Source organism: Pteropus vampyrus, unplaced genomic scaffold (genome assembly GCF_000151845.1).
Source record: "Pteropus vampyrus isolate Shadow unplaced genomic scaffold, Pvam_2.0 Scaffold47, whole genome shotgun sequence".
Taxonomy (NCBI): domain Eukaryota; kingdom Metazoa; phylum Chordata; class Mammalia; order Chiroptera; family Pteropodidae; genus Pteropus; species Pteropus vampyrus.
In genome coordinates, this window is record NW_011888828.1 from 7,708,230 (window position 1) to 7,721,269 (window position 13,040).

The 13,040-nt window shown below is 38.3% G+C and overlaps 1 pseudogene; it reads left to right on the forward strand.

Moving 5' to 3' along the window:
- LOC105291588 overlaps positions 1-11,806 on the forward strand; it is a 23,556-nt pseudogene extending 11,750 nt beyond the window's left edge.
- Positions 11,807-13,040: the final 1,234 nt, after the last annotated feature.

The following is a 13,040-nucleotide window of genomic DNA, read 5'->3' on the forward strand; positions in this document are numbered from 1 at the left end:
TTTTCCTCTGTAGACCTACGAAAGCCCAGGACTGACTAAAACCCACCATAAAGACAGAATTTCCCCTCCATAGTAAAACAGAACAAAACCAATATGTATTGGAAAGCAGGAATGAGATTCAGAAGAGTATGCTATTTAGTGTTTGAGTGCTTGATTCCAGTTATCGAGGTCTTCAAAATTGCTGTAGTTCCTAAGAATCATCTTTCAATTCTCTGAGTTATTCCAGCATTCTTTTAGTTTAGCTCAAGTTTTACTTAAACCGAATTGAATTGAGTTTCTCTTTTTGCAAACAAAATGTGCCTGAGATTGTACCCTGTCCAGATAAAATCACCTTTTCTAAGGGTGGGAATGAAGATAGGAAGAGTTACCCTTCCAATGAACATAAGCAACCCCTACATATGCAATCAAAAGTCCTTCTCCAGCTTACGGCGTTATCCTACATATAGCCAGATGTGACCCTTCAGAAAGGGATTTTCTAGCACATTAGTATGACGTCACAGATCCTATATATCCTAAACAACCAGTTGTTACATAGAGCTCTCTGTCCAGTTGTTAAATAGAGCTCTCTGGCCAGTCCTGCTGGCTCCAGCCCCTCCTAAATATTGAACCAATTGCATTTGCCACAGGCTTGTCTTCAGAACATACCTGCAATACATTTATGCACATGATGGCTAGTAATTATTGAGTAACATATGGTCAGTGAAGAAAAAAGGCAATGTAGCATACCAAGAACTGTACCTGGAATCAGTTTTATCCAGGCAATAAAGCTTACTAAAGGCTTTTTCTCTTCTTCCAACCTTATAGAAAGTATGGAAAAGGTTTTAGAGGTGCATGACTGATGAGAAGTTTTACGTGCCTCTCATTGGGGCTTCCCCGAACTAAGAACTAACGGTGGTGATGCAAAGTGCAATTGCCCCTAACTCAGACCTATCGCCTACGAAGAACTGAGGAGACTCAAGGAAACACACTCAACAAATATCTCCCTAGCTTGATATTTTCTGATGCTTTGCTACAAGCATTTTTTGGGGGGGAATATCACAATAGCATATAACTTCTATGAGATTTGTGTGCCACTTCATAAAGCCTCTGATCCAGTCCTATGAAGAGCTACTTCAGGGCCACAGGAAAAAAAAAATACTGGGAAATGTAGAAGTCTTTACAAATATCTAGTGAAGTCTTTACAAATATCTAGACCAGACAAAGCTGGACAACTTCTAGACATTTAGCCTAAGGGCCTAGTTGTTACTAAGGGGTGAGAAATCTCAGTGCCTACAATTTATACCTTCACTAAGACCATACACTTCGAAAGTAATATGGGTTGTTAACATGTAACCCAGATGTCAAATGAGCCCCTTTGCCTCTTTATGATGGTTCAAACTCCCATTCCATATTTCTGCCGTGAAAGTCCAATGTCCACCCCACATTTCTGGGAATTCCCAGCAGACTTTTACTCTTATTGGAATTTCTGGCTCTCAATGCTGCTTCTGCTGATTAGTTTACGTGACAGTTTATCTTGCCATGTGGCACACACTGTCCCTATTCTGCACCACATTCACCCAAACATGAAACTCAGCCCCTCTGTGTCCACAGGACATATGCTCACACAGGCCGGGCATTCACACGAGGCATTTATGTCTATAGCAGAATTTACTGAAGATTTAGGACAGTGAAAGTGGGATTTATATCACAGAGATAAAAAGTTCAGAAAACTGAACACTGCATATTCAACACCTTAAAAAAGTTTTAAGATATATCACTGTATCACTCCACTAGTTGCTCTCCCACGCTCCCCGTCTGCTCAGTTTTCCCCAGCTTCAGGCGTTTATTGTAGAGCAGTTTAACTCTGACTGTTCTTTGTCTCCAGCTACCCATGCCCTCAAGATGCACCTTCCACCCAAAGAGTTGGTGGAATATTTCTCTAAAACAGATCCTGGTCCCAGCTATCAAGGTTTTCCCCTTTAGTGTGCATAGAATAATTTATATGTTGAAACTGGAAGATTCTAAAGCTTTCTAGTTTTTCTTGCACTAAATTTCATGAGTTCTTACCCTGGAACAACAAAAGCTCTCAACTTCATATCTCTTATGTAAAGAGCTTTGTGTTACCCAGTTCATTTGCTGCAGGTAAGTCCCACCAAGCAATGATATTGTAACTATACTCTTGGAAATTGGTCTGTTAGTACATCTAGATTTTCGATAATGTATAATGAATTAATTTTACCCCAAATTAAATATTAAAAAAAGGCACATTCACAAGAATGGAAAGGATGTTAGATTCCTTTCTGCAGCAAAGCAGGTGGGGTTAAAGAATTTAAATGACATCAGGAAACAGCTGGTCTCTCGTTAGATGTATTTGTCCTCTGAAGTGATTAATAAGCACATCATTTTGAACTTTAAAATGGCTGTTTTCCCAATTCTGCAAGGTCATTCCAGCCAAAGACATTGTTTATTTTCTGTTTTGATATGAGCAGTGGTGTAGAAAGCAGATGCCACACCTGCTCTGGAGAGGGTGGGTAACCAATACATTTGGCGAATTAAGCCATGGATCTGAATTCTTGCCTTGAGTCCAGAAATAGCTGGCGTGGGCTATTCCTGGGCAGGGAAGGCTGGGGTTTTAAGGTGTGGCCTAAGTTCCCAGCTACCTAAAGCCAATTCAAGAATAGGAGAATCAGGTTGATGTGTAGCCACCTCTCCTCTCGGAACTGCAGAGGTGGTGTGAATTCCATCAGCGCTGGCGACCTGGGCTATATCTCTGATCGCCAGCTCCTCCCTCTCCCTGAATGGGCTTGACCAACTCACAGACTCCAGTGTAAACTGTCTCTCCATATCTCACTGTGCTCCATCCAGACCCAGCCACCCCGGTGCCGTTCCCCAAATACACAGAGTTGTTCTGGTCTTGGAGCCTTTGCGCTGCTACTTCTCTAACTGGAGAGTTTGTCCTCCACGTGTCCCTATGGCAGCATCGCTCACTTCGTCCACTCAGAAAGGCTTTCTCTGCCCACCTTCCCGATGACGGGATCCTCCACATCCTTTTCCCCCTCTTCTGTGCTTTATCTTTCTTCATAGAACTTGCTACCTGATGTTTCATTCACGAAGTGCATAATGACTTTTCCATCAATGACAAACCTCGTATTCAATGGTGGTCCCATAAGGTTATAATGGAGCTGAACAACTATCATCTAGCGGCATGCGAGCCGCAGTAAAGTCACAACATCATAGAGGAACATATTAGTCATGTGTTTGTGCTGACGCGGATGTAAACAAGCCCACTGTGCTGCCAGCAGTATAAAAGTACAGCGCATACAATCATATAGATAATACCTGATAATGATAATAAATGACTATGTTACTGGTTAATGTGCTTACTTACTATAGTGTAGTTTTATTGGTATTTTGGAGCGTACTCTTTCTACTTATAAAAAAAAGGTTTGCCGTGAAACAGGACGCCGTGTTACACCGGCAGCAGCTGATATCTACTGCATCTCTTGATTGCATCATTTCTCTTGTTCTTGATTTAATCTTGTGTTGTTTTGTACAGTTTTACCATGCTGTACAGGCTTGTAGCCTAGGAGCAATAGACTATATCAGATAGCCTAGGTGTTGGGTGGGCTGTACCATCTAGGTGTGTGTACGTGCCTCTTTGATGTTCCCACAATGACATCGCCTACCAACGCACTTCTCAGAACACATCCCTGTCCTTAAGCAGCACGACTGTATATTGCAACGTATTGTCTGTCACTAGAAAATCCCTGAGATCAAGGAGTTTTTTCAGTTCACCACTATGTCTCCTGTGCCTAAACAGTGACTCTTACACAGTATATGGAATTAACGAATAAATGAGTGAGTGAGTGACAACCCTGGAAGAAAATGGGTAGCTTCGTGTTTTAGTGCATGGACTTTCTCAGACAGCAAATCTGGTTCGAGTTTTGGCTGGATTTCACCAAGTCACTTATTCTGTCTCCCAGGATTATTGTACAGACTAAGGCGGGTGACATATGAAAGTCATTTAGCAGAATAAGCACCATCGTTTTCCCATTGTTCCAGCGCTCTTATTTTATACGTGAGGAACCAGAGGTAGACTGAGGCAGAGGGCCTGGGACAGCATCTCTAAACTCAGGGATATCTTTTGCAGAGAAGGAAACGAGTGTCCCATTCCCTCATAAAGGCATCTTCGAACAACATCGAGACCCTTAAAAACATATATTCACTTTGACTGAATTTTATTTTTGCAAATATGTCCCAAGGAAATAATCGCCTACGTGGGCAAAGATTTAGCTATACAGATCTTTGCCACAGTTTTGTTTATACTAGCAAAAATTAGTAGTCTACTAAGTGTCCAGTAGGAAACTGATTTGATAAACTATGGTACAGACTATGATGTAGTATTTATTATATTGCCATTTAGAATTAAACCGTAGAAGAGTTAATAAGATGAGAAAATGCTTACATATACTTAAATTTATGACTAACACAGCAAAAGGTCTGAGTGGTTGGAATCAGAATGAATTGTGTTTTCTTTGTGCTTCTCTGAATTTCCCATTTCTTCAGTAAGTAGACATTATTTTCACAATCAGTCTTTTAAATAAAAATAATAATAGCTTGTTAGCGCCTTTCCAATGAAGCGTGAGGAAACAATGAGAGATGCGTAAACTTGGGGAAGTTTCCTGAGTTTTGATGGAATGAAATTCTTTTCCAAATGTCATGATTTTAAGTGAGCAATCCCCCTAAAGACTTTGGCACACAGCAGATTTCAGAGTTTTCTCGCTTCGTTCCATTAGGACCGACTGCCATGTGTTCCGAACATCTACATTTCTCTGTATTAGAACATTTAACGATGACCTTAGCTATGCTGCATTTTTAAAAACCAAATTGACTTATAGCATTCCTCATTAGATTTAAATACAAGGGTGATTCATCATTTACAGTAAATCTATTAGATAGATTACACTGCAAAATTCACCATTGTCGGCGTGGCAGGCTTGCCTGGAAATTAAGAATGGGAAGGGAAATTGAAGGAGAGAGATTCCTATCCGTGATTTGAAATTTAAACTTAGATAGCTATGGCAAGAATCTGAGCCCCAGCCAAAGAGGACAAGGCATCTGTCACATGTGTAAGATATTCCACTCTAATAATAGCCTAGGATCTCTTTTAGAACAGGTTAATGCCTTGCTTCGTAAGGAAAAATTTTGTATGTTAAAATGCTTTTAGGAGTATTTTCTTACCCCTTCAAAAATTTTTTTCACGATATAACTGCATTTGTGATACATACAACAATTGGGTTTCTGCTGGTTAAATTTTGTGCCAAACCAACAGCATGTTCAGCTGGGGGCCCTCACTCACCAGATGTTATTCCATTAATAGCGAGTGAGCTCATCCTTGGTGTGGAAGCTTATTCATTTGGGAGAGAATAATGAAAGTGAGACAATCATTACGTCACCTTTTCCTGTACACTCTTCTCCCCTGCAGCTAACAAGGAAGACATGACGCTGTGTTAGTTGTAAACTCACTCGTGTTCTTGCTGTCTTAGATCTACCTCAAGTGAATCGTGGGGCACTTCTAGGCCAAATGAATTTTAAATATATAACCTGAGAATTTTACATTTGCAGAGTTAGCATTCGGGATGGTCTCTGTCTTAGACTCAAGCATCATGACATTCTGAGATGTGATTATCAGCACTTGACTCCCAGAGGCACTATCCTCTCTTCACGCCTTAGCCGGGTTATCTCATTTTCCTCAGCTGGCCGTTTGAGAGGCAGAGTCTGCTGTTTCCAGAAACATAAAGACTTCTGAATAATGAAGTGAACTTTTAAAATAATGCTCATGAGATCATGTCTTTTTTTGCTTGAATGACTCATTTGGTGCTACCTATCAAACCACAAGTTCAAGTTCAGAGTAAAATTTACAGATAATATAGCAAAAAGAGGCAATATATTTCTATAGATACACATATATACATATATAACACATATATATGTGTATATATGTTTTATAAAAAACAAAAGTCATCTTTATGTGAGAAATTATTTTTTTAGAAAACACACATTTATCAATTAAGAACATTAACCCTTTACTGAATTTTATTGCAGCTTTCTTTTAAATACAGTAACTACTCAGCAGCAAGCAATTTTACTAAATTTCTTTAAAAGGCTTTAACTTTCCACCAAGGACGTTGCTTTTCTAGTGTCTTATTTTCTTTTTAGAATATGATTACAAAGGAAAGTGAAACATATAGTAATAACCCACTTGATGAAGCTGTCTCTTTTTTTGTCTTTTCTAAAATTTCTTATTTATTTCTTTTATAGAGGTATAATTGACACACATTATATTAGTTTTAGGTGCACAATGAAATGACTCAATATTTGTGTATATGGCAAACAGATCACCACAATAAGTCTAGTTAATATCTGTCGCCGCACATAGTTATAGGATTTTTTTTTCTTATGATGAGAAATGTTAAGATTATCTTAACAATTTTCAAACATGTAACACAGGTTATTAACTATAGTCACCATGCTGTACATTACATCCCTATGACTTGTTTATTTTATAACCGGGAGTTTGTACATTTGAATCTTTTCACAGATTTTGTACCCCCTACCCCACCCCGCAACACACACACACTCCCTCTGGTAACCACCAACTTGTTCTCTGTATCTATGAGCTTGGTTTTGCTTTTTTTTTTAGATTCCATACATAAGTGGGATCAGACGATATTTGTCTTTCTCTCTCTGACTTATTTCACTTAGCATAATGTCCTTAAGATTCACCCATGTTGTCACAGACTGCAGGCTTTTTTTTCTTTTTATGGCTGAATAGTATTCCATTGTAAATGGAATACTTCTTTATCCATTCATCCACTGACAGATACCTAGGTCGCTTCCATATCTTGCTATTTCAAATAATGCTGTTATGAATGTGGGAGTACATGTATCTTTCCAAGTGTGTTTTTTGCTTTATTAGGATAAATACCCAGAAGTAGAATTACAGGATCACATGGTAGTTCTATTTTTAATTTTTTGAGGAACCTCCATGCTGCTTTCTATAGTTGCTGCACCAATTTACATTCTTACCAACAGTGCACAAGGGTTCTCTTTCTCCATATCCTCATCAATACTTGTCATCCCTTGTATTTTAATAGCCATTCTAACTGGTGATATCTCATTGTGCTTTTGATTTGCATTTCTCAGATTATCAGTAATGTGGACCATCTTTTCATGTACCTGTTGGCATGTCATCTTTGGGAAAATGTTCTGTTCAGATCCTCTGCCCCTTTTTTAATTGAATTGTTTGTTTTTCTAGCCATTGGATTGTATGAGCCCTTAATATATTTTGGATATTAACCTCTTGCCAGATATATGATTTGCAAATATTTTTGTCCATTCTGTAGGTTGCCAATGAAGCTGTCTTTAGCTGGGCAACCAACACTGTCTTTTTACTTTCCTTCCTGCTCTTTTGAGCTGCCTAAGTCTTTTCTTCAGCACCTAAGTGTCATCTCAGGAAGAAAGTTTGATGCCTAAGGAAATAGCTAGCCAATTATTAAGCCTTCTGTATTTTTAACTTCTATTGTGTTCTTTCCCATATTTGTCTCTACCCACTATTCACCGTCTCTAATGGCATGTTTTCTGCAAAGAGCACCAAACTGAAATCAGGGCTTCTGGGGCAGCAACTCCACCACTTTCTCCCTCCTGCCTTTCTTCCAGGTTTCATAGTCCTCATTTGTAAAATTCGAACAATAGCATTAAAAAATTCTAGAATGCATGCACATACATATTTAATAAATTTGAATAGGTTGGGAAATGACACTGGATCCAGAGCCACACTGGGACATTTATGGGTCCTAAGTAGGTTTGCCTTCATAGACCCTTCTCCATACAAAGATATTAAAAATTAAATTTTATGACTGTGTCATTATACTAAATATACTAATATTATAAATTGAAACATTTTCCTTGACCTAAGAGTTCATTTATTTTTCTTCTGATGTTTAAGGAATTAAAACATTTTCATGAGCCCCTAAAAGTATTGTGGGCCATCAGCATTGGGCCTGATAGATAACTCAGTTCTACTTTCATCACAAAATCTCTATCAGTGCATCATGCTTTGCTCTCTCCTCCCCATCCTGGATGGCTTTTGTTATTGTTCCCTACTTCTCTCTTCTCTTCCTTTCTTGCTGATTTTTCCCATGGATATAGATTATCTCTTCCACTTCTCTCCAACCTCTCATAGGTTCTCCAACTCTGGTGAGTCAAGGCACACCTGCCAAAAGACACACAATTCAAAGAATTAAAATTATCGAAAATGTTCTGGGAGAGTGGAGAATGATTCAGGTTCGGTCCGGGCTTCTGTCCTCTACCATCTCTGGAGACTCTTCTAAGTGGATCAGAATCACTTCTAAATGGAGAGGTACATGTGCAGAGAAGTTTCTGGAATCACGTGCACCAAATTTTAAGGATGGCTTCTATTAGGTTGTGGGCTTTGGGTGATCTTTCTTCTTGGTAATTTTCTATATTCCTTGCATTTTTAAAATAAGCATGATTTTTAATAGAAAGAATAAAATATTAAAATTTAATTTTAATAAAGATCGACTACTATATTTTTCTAGAATAGGCGCTGACCCATATCCTATTATCATTCCAGAACAGTTCCTTGGTCTGAAAAGCACACCTCACTAATTCTAGGGCCTAGATCTTCCCTTTCCAGGCTGACTCTGGGCGTGGCCAACTGATCTGCTTTGGCCAGTGGGATAATAGCAAATAAGCTGCAAGCAGAGGTTTAAATAACTATTTTCTTGAAACCATGTTTTGGGTTGGAGATGAAGGCACATTTTCCAGAAGACTTTCATGTTTCTCTTAGTCAACACAATCATCAAAAGAGAGAGAGAGAAGTCGTTTGCATTTTTCTTTAACACATTTTTTACTTGCTATCACCTGAAAGTGAAAAAGAACTTCTCCAAGTGCCTCAGTAATTAAAAGGGAGTCGTTAATGTGCTGAGACAATAACTTAAATATTTTTCTCAGTGGGTGGCCTTGCAAATAAACACGCACAGAGTGGCTCTGATCTAGCCAACCATATGGTCCTCATTTTCTATATCTATTTCTATCTATGTTAACTCAAGAATTCTGCCACTGCAAGACTGACTAAACTTTTGCTCCTTGCTTCTTTCTTGTATTAAGCAGACGGCTTAGCTTGAAACATTTCTTGGGCAATGTTTTCTTCAGTTTTCCTCATGTGGGAAAAAGTTCAAGGCCAAATTGCAGTTTAAAAAATTACATTCGCATTATTATTTTTTTAAGATGTTCTTTTATCTCTGCATTGTTTAAATCCTTTTCCTTTTGTCATTTATTTAAGGCCATAGTCTTACTGTCTCCTTTTCTACCAAGAAAGAAAGCAAAAGATCCTGAGTGATTTTAGCACATGAAGAATCGGAATCAGTAAACAATCAAGCAAACACTGAGAGCCCACTATGGGCCTTCCATCCCGCTAGACATTACGCTAGACGTTACGGGAAGTTGTAAGTGGTTCCTGGCAAAACCAAAAAGTCTGCTGCCTTGGTGTCCACAAGCTCTCCAGTCTCAGGGTGGGTGGGACCGTGGAGAACTGGATAACACAAGCTCAGGCTGAAAGGCAGCTGCTACTCAGCTCCAGCCAACTGTTCCCATGTGAGAATATAGGCCTAGTCTTGCCAGGTCAGCTAGCTTTTCCCAAAAAGCTAGAAATCAAGATTTTTGCATGAAATCTCTCCATTAAAAAAGTTGTCAACTAATTCAAAAAATTTTAAAACACTACATGGGCCAACAAATTTGCAGGCCAAATCAAATAAATCTGCAGGCCTGTTCTGACCTGTAGTCTGCCGGTCTGCACCTTCTGCATTACTATTCCAACTCCCTCAGAATTTTAAAGTGCTTACCTCTCAAAATGACTTGGTGACAATTATAATGTGTATTTTATGCAAAACAAAAACAAAAACAAAAACAAAAACCCTTGAATAAGATTGCTCGTACACAAATTCTAAACAATAAAACCTGCCACTCCAGTCATTTAGCACTACAGGGTAAAGTAACTTCTTGACAGAAATTTTCACTTCTAAATAATTGTTTTGATATGTAGATTCACCCTAAGTTATGTATCTATCAGGTTTCAACGGGCTCGAGTCTGTATCAGCATTCCCTCTACACACATATGTAAAATATTATTCCATAACAAAAATGACCCCCGTAGAAGATCATTTTGAGTTCCTGCAAGATTGTTATTCCTAGAAACAACAAGCAATTGATAAAAATGTAGAGAAATTGGAACTCTTATACACTGATGGTGGACATGTAAAATGGTGCCCCACTATGGAAAACAATATGATGGTTGCCCAAAAAATTAAAAATAGCGTTACCATATGATCCAGCAGATCTACTTCTGAATAGATATATCCAAAGAATCGAAAGCAAGGTCATAAAAAGATATTTGTACACCCATGTTCATAGCAGCATTATTCACAATAACCCAAAGGTAAAAGCAGCCAGTGTCCACTGACAGATGAATGGCTAAACAAAATGTGGTACATATACACAATGTTATTCAGCCTTAAAAAGGGAGAAAATTCGGACGCATCCTATAAAACATAGATGAATCTTGACGATATTATGCTAAGTGAAATAAGTCAGTCACAAACAGAGAAATGTTGTATGATTTTACTTATATAAAGTATCTAGAGGAGTCAAATTTATAGAAACAGAAAGTAGAATGGTGGTTGCCAGGGCCTGAGGGATGGGCAAGGGGGGATTTGTTGTCGTTTAATGGGTATATCAATCAGTGTTCTCCAGAGAAACAGAACCAATAAGATATTTAGATATATGGAGAGAGATTTATTTGAAGGAATTGACTCGTGCTATTATGGAGGCTGGCAAGTTCAAAATCTGCAGGATAGGCCATCTGGCTGGAGACTAAGGAAAGAGGCTTTGTTGCAGTTAGTTTGAAGGCTGTCTGCTGACATAATTCCCTCTTACTTGGGAGAGGTCAATCTTTTATTCTATTCAAGCCATCAACTGATTAAATGATGCCCACACACATCACAGAAGACCATCTGCTTTACTCAAAATCTACCAATTTAAATGTAAATCTCATCTAAAAATGCCCCTACCGAAATATCCAGAATAATATTTGACCAACTATCTCGGCACTATGGCCTGGCCAAGACGACATAAAAAAACGAACCATCCCAGTGGGTTTAGAGTTCCAATTTTATAAGATGAAAGATTCTGGAGATTGGTTGTAAATGTATGTGAATGTACTTAATACTACTGAACTTTACACTGAATAATAGTTAAGGTGGTAAATTTTGTCATGTGTATTTTACCCCAATTAAAAAAAGAGTATATTAGATCTTTCTCTTGGGCCTGCAGCACCAGGAGGATGGGCAATGTCTTTCTACTTCTGGAAAGCTCCACAGCTACCAAGACTAAAAGTGGCATTTTAAACAATACAAGAAAGCCCATGAAAGCCAATGCCTTTGGAGGCACTTCACATGGAAAGGGAATTTTGCTGGAAAAAGTCAGAGTTGAAGCCAAACGGCCACATTCTGCCATCAGGAAGTATGTCAAGATCCAGCTGATCAAAAACAGTAAGAAACGCAAAGCTTCCTTACCTGATGATGGTCACTTAGACTTTAGAGTGGAAAACAGTGAAGTTCTGGTGGCTGGATTTGGTTGCAAAGTCATGCTATTGGTGATATTCCTGGAGTCCACTTTAAGGTTGTCCTAGTAACCAACATCTCTCTAGGCCTTATATTAAGGCAAGAAGAAAAGACCAAGACCGTAAGTTTTGAGAATGTAAACATGGTAATAATAAACTCTCAGATGCGTCCCCCACCAAAGCAAATTCGAGAGAGAAATTTTTTTCACTTAATATCAAAAGAAATCTTTCCTAAGGGACACGAGGGTACAAACTGATTATATCTTAATTTTAAGGTTTTGCAAATGACCCAAAAAATGTTATTCATATAGCAAACTTGTATAAAAGTTGAGAGAGTAAGTTATTATATCTTAAAAAAGCTATTTCTGTGGGGAGTTAACATGACACAGTCCAGGTATATTGCTTCCTGGCGGCATAGTTTTCCTCAGGGATGGAGCATAGAGAGCTAGATAAATAGAAGCTGATACATTTCTTCAACTGTTTCTCTCAAACAAACTTTTCAACTGAAGTGTTGGCAATAGCTAAATAGTAGTCAATTCATGGTTAATCATTTGACAAGTGACTATAATTTTAGTATTTCAGTGAACATTGCTATGTACACAGGAGATAGAATTTGATCTATAGGATAATCAAATACATGTTTCCAGTGCATTTCAAGCAGACTTTCTGACATTTTATGCTCATACTTGAGGATTGTTCATGAGGCTAGTGAGGTAGCATTAAATGACTATTTTATCAGTCTTAACTTGGAGATTCAGATTATTCATTCAAATTTCTGTAAGCTAGAGAAAGTCTTCTAAACACAAGTTTCCAAAACTCAAATTTAACAGTTGTGACAAGAAGCATCCCTTCTTTGGCCCCACTAAGATTCAGCCACTAGTTTATCCTACTAACAGGATTATAGAGTAATAATAATTCTCACCCTAATGCTGAGGGTTGAGGTATGATCATGGTAGTAAAATAACTACCAATTATAATAAAGACAATATAAATTCGTGTTACTCTAAATTCGTGTTGCTCTACCACAAATGGACCATAGGAAAGATCGATTTAGTTTTTTGGTAATAGTTTCTGTAATGACTTTTCCCCCCACCAAGAAATTAGAGAGTTAAATAAAGGAGATCATTATTGCTGAGGCGAAAAGTGAGCATCCACCCTCCACAAGAAGGTAAGCCCTGGACAAGGTTTTCAGTCTGCAATAAAGCTCTGACTATGAGAAGCTCACTTAAGTAGAGCAAATCCAATGCAGTGATGATAGAAGTGCCGGCTGAGATGCTGAGCTCAGCCCATCGCAATTTCAGATTTTTCAGTCTCCGGATTTTTAAGTCTTCAGATTTTGAAAAGGAATTTATTTTCTTTT